Source organism: Anomaloglossus baeobatrachus, chromosome 2, assembly GCF_048569485.1.
Source record: "Anomaloglossus baeobatrachus isolate aAnoBae1 chromosome 2, aAnoBae1.hap1, whole genome shotgun sequence".
NCBI lineage: Eukaryota > Metazoa > Chordata > Amphibia > Anura > Aromobatidae > Anomaloglossus > Anomaloglossus baeobatrachus.
Window position 1 is genome coordinate 558,754,298 of NC_134354.1, and position 15,401 is coordinate 558,769,698.

Sequence of the window (15,401 nt, forward strand, 5' to 3'; positions counted from 1 at the left end):
GGATGGCTCTATATTATAGATTTTTCTTTGTTGTTACCTAGAAATTTTTTAACAACTTATTTTAAAGAATCCAAGCCCTTTTCTCAACAGCTTTAATTTTTTTGTTTTGAACTTGTCATCCTTCATTTGTTTTTGAATATTCAGACGTATAAAAATGCCTTCCTTTAGTTTTGCTTCGGTCAGTCCCTGACACTTGGTACATAGATTCTTAAAGGTAAGGTGTCACGTTTATTTTTGTATTAATAATAGTGATTATGAAATCAAGTATTTTTAATACAAAATTAATTTCACTGTTTATTTCGTTTTTATTTAATTCTAGTTTTACTAAAACACTGGGCGCTGCCATCTTTGATCTGCTGTGTGTAACGACAACTCCCTGTGCATAACAGTCAGTTGTCAGGCTGCGACCCTATTCTCTAAGGCTATGTGCCCACGGGACTCTGTATCTGCGGATTTTTCTGCATCAAAATCCGCAGCTTCCCCCCAAAATCCGCACCTTTTCATAGGTGCGGATTTTGTGCGGATTTGACGCGGATTTTGTTGCGGATTTTGCGATTTTTTTTTTAATTTAATTGAATAGGCAAAATCCGCAAGGCAATCCGCAACAATAATTGACATGCTGCAGATTTTTCCGCACGAAAATCCGCATGATTTCCGCTGCGGAAAAATCCGCAGCGTGGACACAGCAATTCCCAAATGCCATAGAAATGGCTGGGGAGTAGCTGTGCTGCAGATTTCTGGAAAATCCGCGGCTTTTCCGCGAGAAATCCGGGGCAGAATCTGCGCATTTTCCGCAGCGTGGGCACATAGCCTAACACTGACACTGCTTCTGCTGTGCAGATCACAGTAGAGGGAGGAGATCACTGCCATCTTTGCGGAGCTTACAGTGTATGCTTTGTGGTGCACTTTCCCCCTGTCACCTGCTCGGGATGTGTGAGTACCGCTACCCTAACCCCCCTACTGCTCTACCTTCCCCCACTGCCACTCCCCCCCACCACTGGCCCTCTGCAGCAGGGAGGTATACATGGGCATGCATGCGGCAGAGCATTGCGGGCGTGTGGCAGAGCATTACAGGTGGAGGGGTGGCAGAGCATTGCAGGCAGGCGTGCAGCAGAGCATTGCAAGTGTGTGGCAGAGCATTGCGGGCATGCGTGCAGCAGAGCATTGCGGGCGTGCGTGCATCAGAGCATTGTGGGCAGCAGAGCATTGCTGGTACGGGGCGTGCAGAGTGCTATGTAGGGAGCACAATGTAGCTGTCCTTGATGACACTTTAGACATTAGGATCACTTTGCGGTCACCAACAAAATGGCTCTGCACTGTGATCCTAAACTTAATTTTTTCTTATCCTTTTGGAAACACCCAGCTTGGGAGGGGGAGCTGTGACATCACACACAGGAGAGCAGACTCCACCCACTTTTACTGCAGTTGTAATGTGAGCTATTTCTGCAGTAGTTCTACAGCAGGATTTCAGCAGCTACTCCCCCAGAGCTTTCATAAACTGCTTCATCAGTCCAAGCTTAATGTGGAGGCGTTGCAGAACTTGACTGGGATCAACTAACCTTTCCATAACTATGTTCTTGAGTCCTGTTACTCGTTGGCCAACATTTTTTGTCCAGCTGAGAGTCCTATCCTGGCTGGCCCATTCACACAAACAGCATGGGAACTTTGTGTTTCCTTTTTGCTGCAGAAGTAGGAAAGACAGAACTTTTAGATCACCATATACTGACCAGCCTTGATCCTCGTAGTTAAAGTGGCGGTCTAAAGGCAAAAGTAAATTTACTTTTAAATTCCTATTTGATGCTATATTCTAAGCAATTTTCCCTAACTATCTGCTATTCTATTTTTTTTCTATTTGCTGTATGATGATGATCCGTTTGAGAAGCCCAGTGCACAGGGGTGGGATTCAAATTTTTAACAACAGGTTCTCTGTAAACCCCACCCATTTGAAAACCACACCCATTATGTAACCACACCCATTTTCTTAGCCACACCCATTTTCATGCACTTTCCTCAACCAAAAAATACAAGTAATTTAAAGTATAATCTCTTTCCTCTTCTTCCCCTCCTATACTTTCACTCTCCTGTCCAGCACCAGTTGTTCCAGTCACTGTCAGTCATATTGTATTAAATGGTTTTTCTACAGTTTTTAAAAATTATTACTAAAGGAGCCCTGCTTCCCCATACAGATCCCATCCCATTATGGCCTCTTTCCCCAGCAGATCCCATCCCATTATGGCCCCTTTCCCCAGCAGATCCCATCTCATTATGGCCCCTTTCCCCAGCAGATCCCATCCCATTATGGCCCCTTTCCCCTGCTGATCCCGTTCCATTATGGCCCCTTTCCCCCTGCAGATACCATCCCATTATGGCCCCTTTCCCCCTGCAGATCCCATCCCATTATGGCTCCTTTCCCCTGCAGATCCCATCCCATTATGGCCCCTTTCCCCCTGCAGATCCCATCCCATTATGGCCCCTTTCTCCATGCAAATACTATCCTTTTATGGCCTCATCTCCCCATATAGCTCCCCTCTTATGTGGCCCCTCTCCCCATATAGCCACATATAGCTCCCCTCTTATGCGGCCCTTCTCCCCATATAGCCACATATAGCTCCCCTCTTATGCAGCCCCTCTCCCCATATAGCCACATATAGCTCCCCTCTTATGTGGCCCCTCTCCCCATATAGCCACATATAGCTCCCCTCTTATGTGGCCCCTCTCCCCATATAGCGCTCCCCTCTTATGCGGCCCCTCTCCCCATATAGCGCTCCCCTCTTATGCGGCCCCTCTCCCCATATAGCGCTCCCCTCTTATGCGGCCCCTCTCCCTGCATCTTCGGCTGACTGAGCGCTTACCTGCAGCGGCGGCCTCTCCTGTGTCTCCCGTCCTCCTCCGCGGCTCTCTGCACACTGACAGACGGCAGGAGGAGGAGCTCCCTCCTCTCACTGCCGTGACCTCTGCAGTATCATTGCGTCGCTGCACGCCAGGTCAGGGAGCCAACAGGCTCCACTGAACCAGGAAGTGCGGCACGGGGGTACGGGCATTAATTTGTGCTAGTGTCTTAAAGAGACACTAACACAAGTGAATACAGGGAACCGGATCGCCGGAGCCGTTTCTTGCCGGTTTTGGGAACCGGCTGCTATTTTAACAACCGGTTCTCCAGAACCGGACAGAACCAGCTAAATCCCACCCCTGCCAGAGCATGCTGGGACACTCAAAGTATAATCAGAGGCCCCTGGTGAAGCAGCTGGTATAACAGTGAAACAGGATTCAACCCAATAGCCAACATACATGCTGTTTCCTGGATACCCCACCATAACATGCTTTAACTGCTGACATTACTTGTTGTACTGAAGAGGTGCCTCATGATTTGGATGATCAATATCGCCTGATTATTGTAGCTTACAGTATACAAGCACTTTATATCGTAATCACTGGTTTATTTCATATTATTACTATGCATGCTATTAACCATTGGTTGATGTTATGTGGAAACAATGTACAATCATCATTTCGCCAACCAGGAATCCAGCATTTATGCTTATTTCCATCATTTGCATTTGATAGATGTGAATATACATACAGTCCCTGACAGAAGTTCTGTCGCTTAGTTCTTCCTGGCAAAGAAAAACAAGGTGCTCAAGGACTGGCCAGCCCAGTCACCAGACATGAACATCATTGAGCATGTTTGGGGTAGGATGAAAGAGGAAGCTTGGAAGACAAAACCAAAGAATCTAGGTGAACTCTGGGAGGCATGTAAGACTGCATTCTTTGCTATTCCTGATGACTTCATCAATAAATTGTATGAATTATTGTTGAACTACATGGATGCAGTTCTTCAAGCTCATGGAAGTCACACAAAGTATTAAATATTGCTCTAATAGCACCACAACTTCATTCACCACTGTTATGCAGCATATTTTTATATTAGAAGTTAATTATTTGTTTGAATTTCACATTACTTTCTTTGGGCGACAAAAGTTTTGTCTTGCCAAAATCTGACTTGTGTTCATTAAAGCCATATTCCCAAATCTGGCCTAGTCTGAATGTGAAATAGGCTTCTCTAAAAGGCCAAATCCTGACACTGGCTAAAGCTTATGACTGATGTGGGCTAATGAATGGCCCAGATCATGCACTTATATATTTAAAATGCATGGGACATTCATAATATAAGTGCTAAAGAAAACATAAAATAAAACAGTATCACCATATATGTACATCTACATCTGTCAAGTACAAATAATTAGAATGCGCATGAATGCTGGATACTTAAAGAATACACAACAAAGTACCATACAGTCCCTGACAGAACTTCTGTCGCTTATCCATGTTATGTAAATAAAAGCTTATAACTTGACTTTAAATTCATCCATTGGTTTTATAAATTACTCTTTTGAAAGCTGAAACCCTCCCAAATTTGGTTTAGGTTATGGAAATAAAGTTGCTGCAAAGCTGAAATATTGATCATTTTTGTGCCTTTTAGTTATTTTAGCAAATGTTTTTCTGTGTGCTTTTGTTAGTCTAATAAAGATTTGTAAGACGATTGTTTTTTGCATACATACCTCCTTTCTCTTAAAGGGAAGGTGTCGTCCAAAAAAAAAATTCAATAACTGGAAAAATGTAAAAGTATTAATGTTTTAATGTTTTGTTTAGATATTGTTTTTAATTGAGCAAAATATAAAAAAAAAATTAAAAAGTTTGATATTTTCCACTCTTAAACACTAGGGGGAGCAGCTTCTGAAATCCTACTGTAGAAATAGCTCAAATTCCAGCTGCAGTAAAACTGGGCAGAATCTGCTCTCCTGTGTGTATGTCACCTCCCCCTCCCAATCTGGGTGTTTAACAGAGAATGAAATTTAGGATCACAGTGCGGAGCCATTTTGCTGGTGACCAGAAATGTCTAAAGTGTCACCAAGTACAGCAGGAGTATCACACAGGAGAGGATTAGATACACGGCTCAGCAAGCAGTATCACACAGGAGAGGATTAGATACACGGCTCAGCAAGCAGTATCACACAGGAGAGGATTAGATACACAGCTCAGCAGACAGTATCACACAGGAGAGGATTAGATACACGGCTCAGCAGACAGTATCACACAGGAGAGGATTAGATACACAGCTCAGCAGACAGTATCACACAGGCAAGGATTAGATACCTAGCTCTGGAGACAGTATCACACACAGGATAGGATTAGATACAGCTCAGCAGGCAGTATCACACAGGAGAGGATTAGATACATGGCATGGAGGGGGGAGCAAGGGGTGTCATTGGAGACGGTAGCAGCGGCGGCGGGGGAGGGGCGCCGGTAATCACGGACTGCTCTGCATGTACGCCCGCAGCGGCTGCAGCAAGGGGAGTGGAGGAGGTGTCATTGGAGCATTGGAGAAGGGTAGCAGCGGCGGTGGTGTGGGGAGGGACGCTGGTACTCACATGCTCTGTATGCACACTCACACAAACACCCACAGCTCTGCTGCATGCACGCCGGCAGCAGCGGGGGGGGTGTCATTTGAGACGGTAACAGGGAGGGGAGGGGAGGCGGCCCGGCGCCCCATACTCACACATCCCGGCGGTTGACAGGGGTAAAGTCAAGCAAACAGCATATGCTGTGAGGTCCACAATGATGGTGCTGATCTCCTCCCTCTGCTGTGATTTGGACAGCCCAGGGGGCGCATCCAAGTCACAACAGACGCCTACTCTAATGTTACTAAATGGGGTCGGAGCCCGACTATCAGAGTCTATGCCCAGGGGGCTGCCATAAGGGTATGTGCACACGTTGCTTTTTTTTCCGCGCGGAAAAAAACGCACCCTCTGGCAGAGGGGAGAATTGTAAACAATGCTTTTTGAGAAACAACGCATCGAAAACGCATGCGTTTTTCATGCGTTTTTCATGCGTTTTTCATGCGTTTTTCATGCGTTTTTTTAGGTGCGTTTTTTAAGACTTGTCAGTGATAATAAAGTTGGTTGAACACAGACCTTTGGAAAAAAAAACCTGTGATGTCATTTCCTTCTCCACATTCTGTTTGGATAAATGCACCCACTCTCCCCGGGTCACAGCTGCAGACTGCCGAGCAGCCAGCACAGCTCACACTGAACACTGTGCTGGCTGTCAGCTGCTCTGCTCATGTGACCGGCCAGCGTGCACTGTGAAGGAGGAGGGGGCCGCGGGGGATCAGCGCTGCGACCGGACAGGTATGTATGACACCGGGGGGAATTGGGGTGAACGGGCAGGGCCTGGGGAACAGTTTTCTGTCGCATGTGTTATTGCACATGCGACAGAAATCATAGGAGCAGGGCGGCCGGTGCGCTACTGTGCGCGCGGCCATGTTGGATTTTCGGGAGGGGGGTCGGGGGTCGGGGCGGGCACTTTGGCGACACCGGGGGCTTTGCCAGGAAGTGAGGTCAACAGGAAGCCTCTTGACCTCACTTCCAGGTAAATGCCTGCGTTCTGGCGTGCCGACAAAGCCCGCGGACCGCAACAAAAAAGCAGGTCCATGCGGTGTAGCTGCGTTCTGACCCCACATCATTGATTTCAATGGGGGAGAGAACGCAGCCACAACGCACAAAAGAAGTGACATGCTGCTTTTCTTTCCGCACCGATTTTTGGCATCCAAAACGCTGCGGAAAGAAACGCAGCGTGTGCACTGATTTTTCAGCTTTCCCATACACTTTGCTGGGAAAGCTGAACGCATGCAATTTGCCACTGAAACGCTGCGGTTCAAAACGCAGCGTTTCCGCGGTAAAAAACGCATCGTGTGCACACAGCCTAAAGGAGGTAAGTAACTGTCGTTACAAACACCAAATCCAAGATGGCAGCCCCCACTGCCTTCAGTAAAGAAGGGAATTTTGTTTACTTACCGTAAATTCCTTTTCTTCTAGCTCCAATTGGGAGACCCAGACAATTGGGTGTATAGCTATGCCTCCGGAGGCCACACAAAGTATTACACTAAAAGTGTAAAGCCCCTCCCCTTCAGCCTATACACCCCCCGTGCTGCTACGGGCTCATCAGTTTTGGTGCAAAAGCCAGAAGGAGGAAAAAATTATAAACTGGTTTAAAGTAAATTCAATCCGAAGGAATATCGGAGAACTGAAACCATTTAACATGAACAACATGTGTATACAAAAACAGGGGCGGGTGCTGGGTCTCCCAATTGGAGCTAGAAGAAAAGGAATTTACGGTAAGTAAACAAAATTCCCTTCTTCTTTGTCGCTCCTTATTGGGAGACCCAGACAATTGGGACGTCCAAAAGCAGTCCCTGGGTGGGTAAATAATACCTCATAATAGAGCCGTAACGGCTCCGTCCTACAGGTGGGCAACTGCCGCCTGAAGGACTCGCCTACCTAGGCTGGCATCTGCCGAAGCATAGGTATGCACCTGATAGTGTTTCGTGAAAGTGTGCAGGCTCGACCAGGTAGCCGCCTGACACACCTGCTGAGCCGTAGCCTGGTGTCGCAAGGCCCAGGACGCTCCCACGGCCCTGGTAGAATGGGCCTTCAGTCCTGAGGGAACCGGAAGCCCCGAGGAACGGTAAGCTTCGAGAATTGGTTCCTTGATCCACCGAGCCAGGGTTGATTTGGAAGCTTGTGTCCCTTTACGCTGGCCAGCGACAAGGACAAAGAGTGCATCCGAGCGGCGCAGGGGCGCCGTACGAGAAATGTAGAGTCTGAGTGCTCTCACCAGATCTAACAAGTGCAAATCCTTTTCACATTGGTGAACTGGATGAGGACAAAACGAGGGTAAGGAGATGTCCTGATTGAGATGAAAAGGGGATACCACCTTAGGGAGGAATTCCGGAACCGGACGCAGAACCACCTTGTCCTGGTGAAACACCAGGAAAGGAGCTTTGCATGATAACGCTGCCAACTCAGACACTCTCCGAAGTGAGGTGACTGCTACTAGAAAAACCACTTTCTGCGAAAGGCGTGCGAGCGAAATATCCCTCATTGGCTCGAACGGTGGTTTCTGAAGAACCATCAGCACCCTGTTCAGATCCCAGGGTTCTAACGGACGCTTGTAAGGAGGGACGATGTGACAAACCCCTTGCAGGAACGTGCGTACCTGTGGGAGTCTGGCCAGGCGCTTCTGAAAAAACACAGAGAGCGCAGAGACTTGTCCCTTAAGGGAGCCTAGCGACAAACCCTTTTCCAATCCGGATTGAAGAAAGGACAGAAAAGTGGGCAAGGCAAATGGCCAGGGAGAAAACCCCTGAGCAGAGCACCACGACAGGAATATTTTCCACGTCCTGTGGTAGATCTTGGCGGACGTTGGTTTCCTAGCCTGTCTCATAGTGGCAATGACCTCTTGAGATAATCCTGAAGACGCTAGGATCCAGGACTCAATGGCCACACAGTCAGGTTGAGGGCCGCAGAATTCAGATGGAAAAACGGTCCTTGAGACAGCAAATCTGGTCGGTCTGGCAGTGCCCACGGTTGGCCGACCGTGAGATGCCACAGATCCGGGTACCACGACCTCCTCGGCCAGTCTGGAGCGACGAGGATGGCGCGGCGGCAGTCGGCCCTGATCTTGCGTAACACTCTGGGCAACAGTGCCAGAGGAGGAAACACATAAGGAAGCTGAAACTGCGACCAATCCTGAACTAAGGCGTCTGCCGCCAGAGCTCTGTGATCTTGAGATCGAGCCATGAATGTTGGGACCTTGTTGTTGTGCCGTGACGCCATTAGGTCGACGTCCGGCATCCCCCAGCGGCAACAGATCTCCTGAAACACGTCCGGGTGAAGGGACCATTCCCCTGCGTCCATGCCCTGGCGACTGAGAAAGTCTGCTTCCCAGTTTTCTACGCCCGGGATGTGAACTGCGGATATGGTGGATGCTGTGGCTTCCACCCACAGCAGAATCCGCCGGACTTCCTGGAAGGCTTGCCGACTGCGTGTCCCACCTTGGTGGTTGATGTAAGCCACCGCTGTGGAGTTGTCCGACTGAATTCGGATCTGCTTGCCTTCCAGCCACTGCTGGAACGCTTTTAGGGCAAGATACACTGCCCTGATCTCCAGAACATTGATCTGAAGTGAGGACTCTTGCTGTGCCAAGATATGTCAGCGATTGGACCGGTGTCAGATTTGACTTTGGAAAATTGATGATCCACCCGAAACTCTGGAGAATCTCCAGAGTAACGTTGAGGCTGTGTTGGCATGCCTCTTGAGAGGGTGCCTTGACAAGCAGGTCGTCTAAGTAAGGTATCACTGAGTGACCCTGAGAGTGGAGGACCGCAACTACTGTAGCCATGACCTTGGTGAAAACCCTTGGGGCTGTCGCCAGGCCGAACGGCAGTGCCGCGAACTGAAGGTGTTCGTCTCCTATGGCGAAGCGCAAGAAGCGCTGATGCTCTGGAGCAATCGGTACGTGGAGATAAGCATCCTTGATATCGATCGATGCTAGGAAATCTCCTTGGGACATTGAGGCGATGACGGAGCGGAGGGATTCCATCCGGAACCGCCTGGTCCTTACGTGTTTGTTGAGCAGTTTTAGGTCCAAAACAGGACGGAAGGACCCGTCCTTCTTTGGAACCACAAACAGGTTGGAGTAGAAACCGTGACACTGTTGCTGAAGAGGAACCGGGACCACCACTCCTTCTGCCTTCAGAATGCCCACCGCCTGCAGAAGAGCCTCGGCTCGCTCGGGAGGCGGAGATGTTCTGAAGAATCGAGTCGGAGGACTTTTTGGAAGCCGAATCTGCCTTCCATTCCCGCAGCCACAAGGCCCTGCGTATTGCCACCGAATTGGCGGCTGCAACCGCCGTACGGCTCGCAGAGTCTAGGACAGCATTAATAGCGTAAGACGCAAATGCCGACGTTTGAGAGGTTATGGACGCCACCTGCGGCGCAGACGTACGTGTGAGTGCGTCAATTTGCGCCTGACCAGCTGAGATAGCTTGGAGTGCCCATACGGCTCCGAATGCTGGAGCAAAAGACGCGCCGATAGCTTCATAGATGGATTTCAACCAGAGCTCCATCTGTCTGTCAGTGGCATCCTTGAGTGAAGCTCCATCTTCCACTGCAACTATGGACCTAGCCGCCAGTCTGGAGATTGGAGGATCCACCTTGGGACACTGAGTCCAGCCCTTGACCACGTCAGGGGGGAAAGGGTAACGTGTATCCTTAAGGCGCTTGTAAAAACGCTTATCTGGACAAGCTCGGTGTTTCTGGACTGCCTCTCTGAAGTCAGAGTGGTCCAGAAACATACTCTTTGTACGCTTGGGAAACCTGAAACGGAATTTCTCCTGCTGAGAAGCTGACTCCTCCACTGGAGGAGCTGAGGGAGAAATATCCAACATTTCATTGATGGACGCAATAAGATCATTCACTATGGCGTCCCCATCAGGAGTATCAAGGTTGAGAGCGGCTTCAGGATCAGAATCCTGATCAGCTACCTCCGCTTCATCATACAGAGAGTCCTCTCGCTGAGACCCTGAACATTGTGATGATGTCGAGGGGATTTCATAGCGAGCTCGCTTAGTCGGTCTGGGGCTGCGGTCCGTGTCAGAGACCTCACCCTGGGATCCATGAGACACCCCGGGAGGACATTGCTGTTCCAACTGAGGGGGACCAGGGGGCAATGATTCCACAGTGCCCATGGCTTGAGATGCCGGCCTGGATTGCAAGGCTTCTAATATCTTAGCCATAGTCTCAGAAAGTCTTTCAGTAAAAACTGCAAACTCCGTCCCTGTCACCTGGACAGTGTTAACAGGTGGTTCTCCCTGAGCCACCCTTAGCAGAGGCTCCGGCTGAGAAAGTGCCACAGGGGCCGAGCATTGCACACAATGAGGGTCAGTGGAACCTGCCGGCAGTATAGCCGTACATGCTGCACAGGCAGCATAGTAAGTATGTGCTTTGGCACCCTTGCTATTTGTGGACGACATGCTGTTGTCTCCTCTGAGCAATACAGGAGGGTATATAGCCAAAAATCAACAGTGCACCATACAGTGTAAAGTATAGTCTATAATCATATAATCTATAAGTACACTTCTGCACTAATGGGGCCAGCACCACAGGTGCTGCTTACCGCCTGCGCAAAGCGGTTGTGTGGGCACCAGAATTCCTGCCTGGGTCTCCCTGAGCTTGTCTCTCCTCTCCAGCGTTAGCAGAGCTGAGAGGAATGGCTGCCGGCGTCCTGAGGAGAGGAGGGAGCCGTGGGCGTGACCCAGAAAAGTGCGGGAACTGGTGCCCCACTGTGCAGAGTGAGGGGGGTGGAGTATGCAAAGCATGCTCCAGCCCTCAGTGCTGCCGTCCTGTACAGCGTCCCGCCCTTCCCCTGACTGGCAGGGCTGGGGGCGGGAAGAAAAAAAGACTAGGCCGCAAAAGCCGGGGACTCGAGTTATAAGCGCGGCCGCCGTATAAGCGCGGTCGGCGCGGAAGTCCCCGGCGCACTAACAGTCCCAGCCGCGCCGCAGTGATAACCATGGCAGCGGCGGTCCGCGCGGCAGTCCCCCTACACGAACACACTCAGCGACGCTGAAGTGTGTAATGGCACAAACGCAGTCAGCGCTGCTGTCCCCGGTGCACTAGCACACCCAGCAATGCTGGAGTGTTGCTGTGCGCGGTCCCCACGGGGACACAGAGTACCTCAAAGTAGCAGGGCCATGTCCCTGAATGATACCTCGGCTCCTATCCAGCAGGGTCCTCAGGAGCTGTGGATGGAGCACGGTCTCCTGTGCCTGGAGACCGAAAGGATCCCACTTCACCCAGAGCCCTAATTGAGGGATGGGGAAGGAAAGCAGCATGTGGGCTCCAGCCTCCGTACCCGCAATGGATACCTCAACCTTAACAACACCGCCGACAAGAGTGGGGTGAGAAGGGAGCATGCTGGGGGCCCTGTTATGGGCCCTCTTTTCTTCCATCCGACATAGTCAGCAGCTGCTGCTGACTAAGCTGTGGAGCTATGCGTGCATGTCTGACCTCCTTCGCACAAAGCATAAAAACTGATGAGCCCGTAGCAGCACGGGGGGTGTATAGGCTGAAGGGGAGGGGCTTTACACTTTTAGTGTAATACTTTGTGTGGCCTCCGGAGGCATAGCTATACACCCAATTGTCTGGGTCTCCCAATAAGGAGCGACAAAGAAATTAGAATTAAATAAAAACTAAATAAGCAGTGATTTTAATTTTGTATTAAAAATACTTGATTTCATAATCACTATTAATACAAAAATAAAAAAACGCGACACCCTTCCTTTAAATTTGCAGAGGGGCAGAGGTTGTGGCAGTGACCGCAGCCTTCATCCCCTCCCTGAAAAGAAGCATCATCATGACGCTTATTTCAGGGGCTGGTTGGTCTGTTCTTGCTGTGTTCCTGCTGTGCCTGTTCCTCCCTGCGCTGTGCACTGGGCAATCTGCACCGTGCACAGCGCCTGCTCTTTTATCGGCTCAGATCAGTAATCTTCCAGTAACAAAAAGAGGTGTGTATACCCAGCATGCAGGAAACTAGCAATGGTCCCGCTGGTGACATCACTGGTCTCCTGTGTGCTGGGTATAGATACTGCTCTGTTACTGACCGATTCTTACTGATCTGAGCCGGTAATAGAGTGGGCGCTGGCCACTGTGCAGATCGCACAGTGCACAGAATAGCGACACAGTAGAGTCCAGAGTAGCCCCTGTAATGAACATCACTGATGACACTTTGTTTCAGGGAGGGGGCAAAGGCTGCTTTTACTATAACAGCCCCTGCACTCTCCCTGAAACAAAGCGTCATCATAGACACTGGTTTCAGGGCCTTCCCCGCGCTGTGCACTGTACGATTTGTCAGTGCCCAGTCTATTAGTGACAATTATCAGTATCTGCCAGTAACAGAGTGGTGTCAATACCCGGTATGTAGGAGACCAGTGACGTCACCAGTGCCGGCGGCACCACTCTCCTGCATGCCGGGTATAGACACCATTCTGTTACCGACTGATTAGTACTGATCATAGTCACTAACAGAGTGGCCGTTATGCACTGTGCAGATCGCAGAGTGCACAGTGCTGGGAAAGACAGATACAGTAGAGAAAGACCAAAGAAAGACCATCCCCAGAAACGAGCGTCATAATGACGCTTCATTTCAGGGAGGAGATAGAGGCTACAGTCACTGCCACAGCCTCTGCCTCCTGATTAAACTTTGTCTGAGTATCCCAGCATGCCCTGAAATTCAGAAATGAATCGTCATCAGACAAGAAACAGAAAAAAAAATAATATCAGTTAGATAGTGTAGTTAGGGAACGGTAGGGAATTTTTTTATACAAGTATATTAGAAAATAGCTTACATTCTAACATCAAATAGATAGACCCTTAAAATGAAATTTACTTTTGCCTTCGGAGCACCCCTTTAAGTTCTTGAGAATAAAGTCTAAATTCTCATAGTTTTCCTTCAGTTGCACAGAATGCCCTACAGTCACTGAGGCATACTTGCTGCTATTGTACATTAGCCGCTATTAGACTTTTTTCGGAGGAGCCTCCCCTCGCTCACATTATACTCAGTGTTAAATTGATCCTTCAGCCCAGGAACATCACTGCAATACACCAGAGCACAGTCTTGAGAAAAATTGAAAGGATTTCTTTTTGGAATTCTATTCTTTTGGAATCCTATGGAGTCAGTGTCTGTGAATAAACTGTATGTGATGGTATTTTTTAGATATTTTTTGAAAGTATATTAAATATAGATTGCTAAATATCTCCTTTTTCCTAATATTCATGGCAGGTATGCAATTCATTATTCACATGTTCAAATTAGCAAGTAGCATTTTTCATTGTATATTCCAATATTTTTCCATATGCTTGAGGCATTATACCATTATCTATGTTTGATGTGCAGCCTTATCCTTTGTATAGTATGTATTTTTTGGCTTGCACTCATAATATATATATATATTAGTGCTCACTTCAGTTATCCTAAACAGTTATATGTAGTTTTTTTCTGAATGTGAACACAGCTCCGCCCCTTTCGGCCATGTTTTTTCCATCTCCTATATAAGAAAGTCCTTAGTTACCCCTCTCCACCCACAGCAATTTTTAATTGCAATGAGATGACACACAGTTAGGGTCACAGAGCTAGGGACCCCAATATAGAGATATACCTTGACGAGGTCTTGGGGCTCAGTTACATTGATCAATGCGATTGCTAAATATCTCCTTTTTCCTAATATTCATGGCAGGTATGCAATTCATTATTCACATGTTCAAATTAGCAAGTAGCATTTTTCATTGTATATTCCAATATTTTTCCATATGCTTGAGGCATTATACCATTATCTATGTTTGATGTGCAGCCTTATCCTTTGTATAGTATGTATTTTTTGGCTTGCACTCATAATTTATATATATATATATATAGTGCTCACTTCAGTTATCCTATTCAGTTATATGTAGTTTTTTTCTGAATGTGAACACAGCTCCGCCCCTTTCGGCCATGTTTTTTCCATCTCCTATATAAGAAAGTCCTTAGTTACCCCTCTCCACCCACAGCAGTTTTTAATTGCAATGAGATGACACACAGTTAGGGTCACAGAGCTAGGGACCCCAATATAGAGATATACCTTGACGAGGTCTTGGGGCTCAGTTACATTGATCAATGCGATTGCTAAATATCTCCTTTTTCCTAATATTCATGGCAGGTATGCAATTCATTATTCACATGTTCAAATTAGCAAGTAGCATTTTTCATTGTATATTCCAATATTTTTCCATATGCTTGAGGCATTATACCATTATCTATGTTTGATGTGCAGCCTTATCCTTTGTATATAAGAAGGAGGACTGTCCATTGCCTGACTAGACTCTTGCTACATGATACCAATCTAGGATCTGCGGATCCGATTGGCAATCCATAACCGAACCTGGATTATACTACTACATGGACTTCAGCATCAAATGCAAGAATTCGGCTGAGATATCAAAGACTACCTAAGGAAGGAATCGAGCTTGGGACAATCCCGTCACCTGAATACAGGCTTTGCGGCCATCAGCCAGCTTCCTAAATCTGGCGTTATTCCATTCTCGATGAGTGCCCGCCGAAAGCGGGGTACTGCTGGTTCGGAGTAAGTAGCCCTGGAAGCTCTGAGGCACGGACATTCTAATCCCTGGTGAGCCAGCGGAAGGGTAAGAAACCGTTGCCGGTTACATTCTGTGGTTTTGTTGGTTATGTGCCGTTAATTGTTTGGGGATTCAATAAAGTCTTAATATTGTGATTCCCTCATCTTGTGTTGTCTGAGTAGTGTTCCGTCCACAGTTAAGGAGGTCAGGCGTTCAGTGGGGATGAGCTCTGGGCCATGCTGTCTTTCTACAGGCGGCCGGGTCAGCGGACGAGAGCACCCACTGACCCCCGTGTCTCCACAGGCCCCATTCACACTTTTGCTATGGGGCCCCATAATTTATATGTGCGCCTGATCATACAACTGAAAAATGACGCAAGGTTCAGGAAAT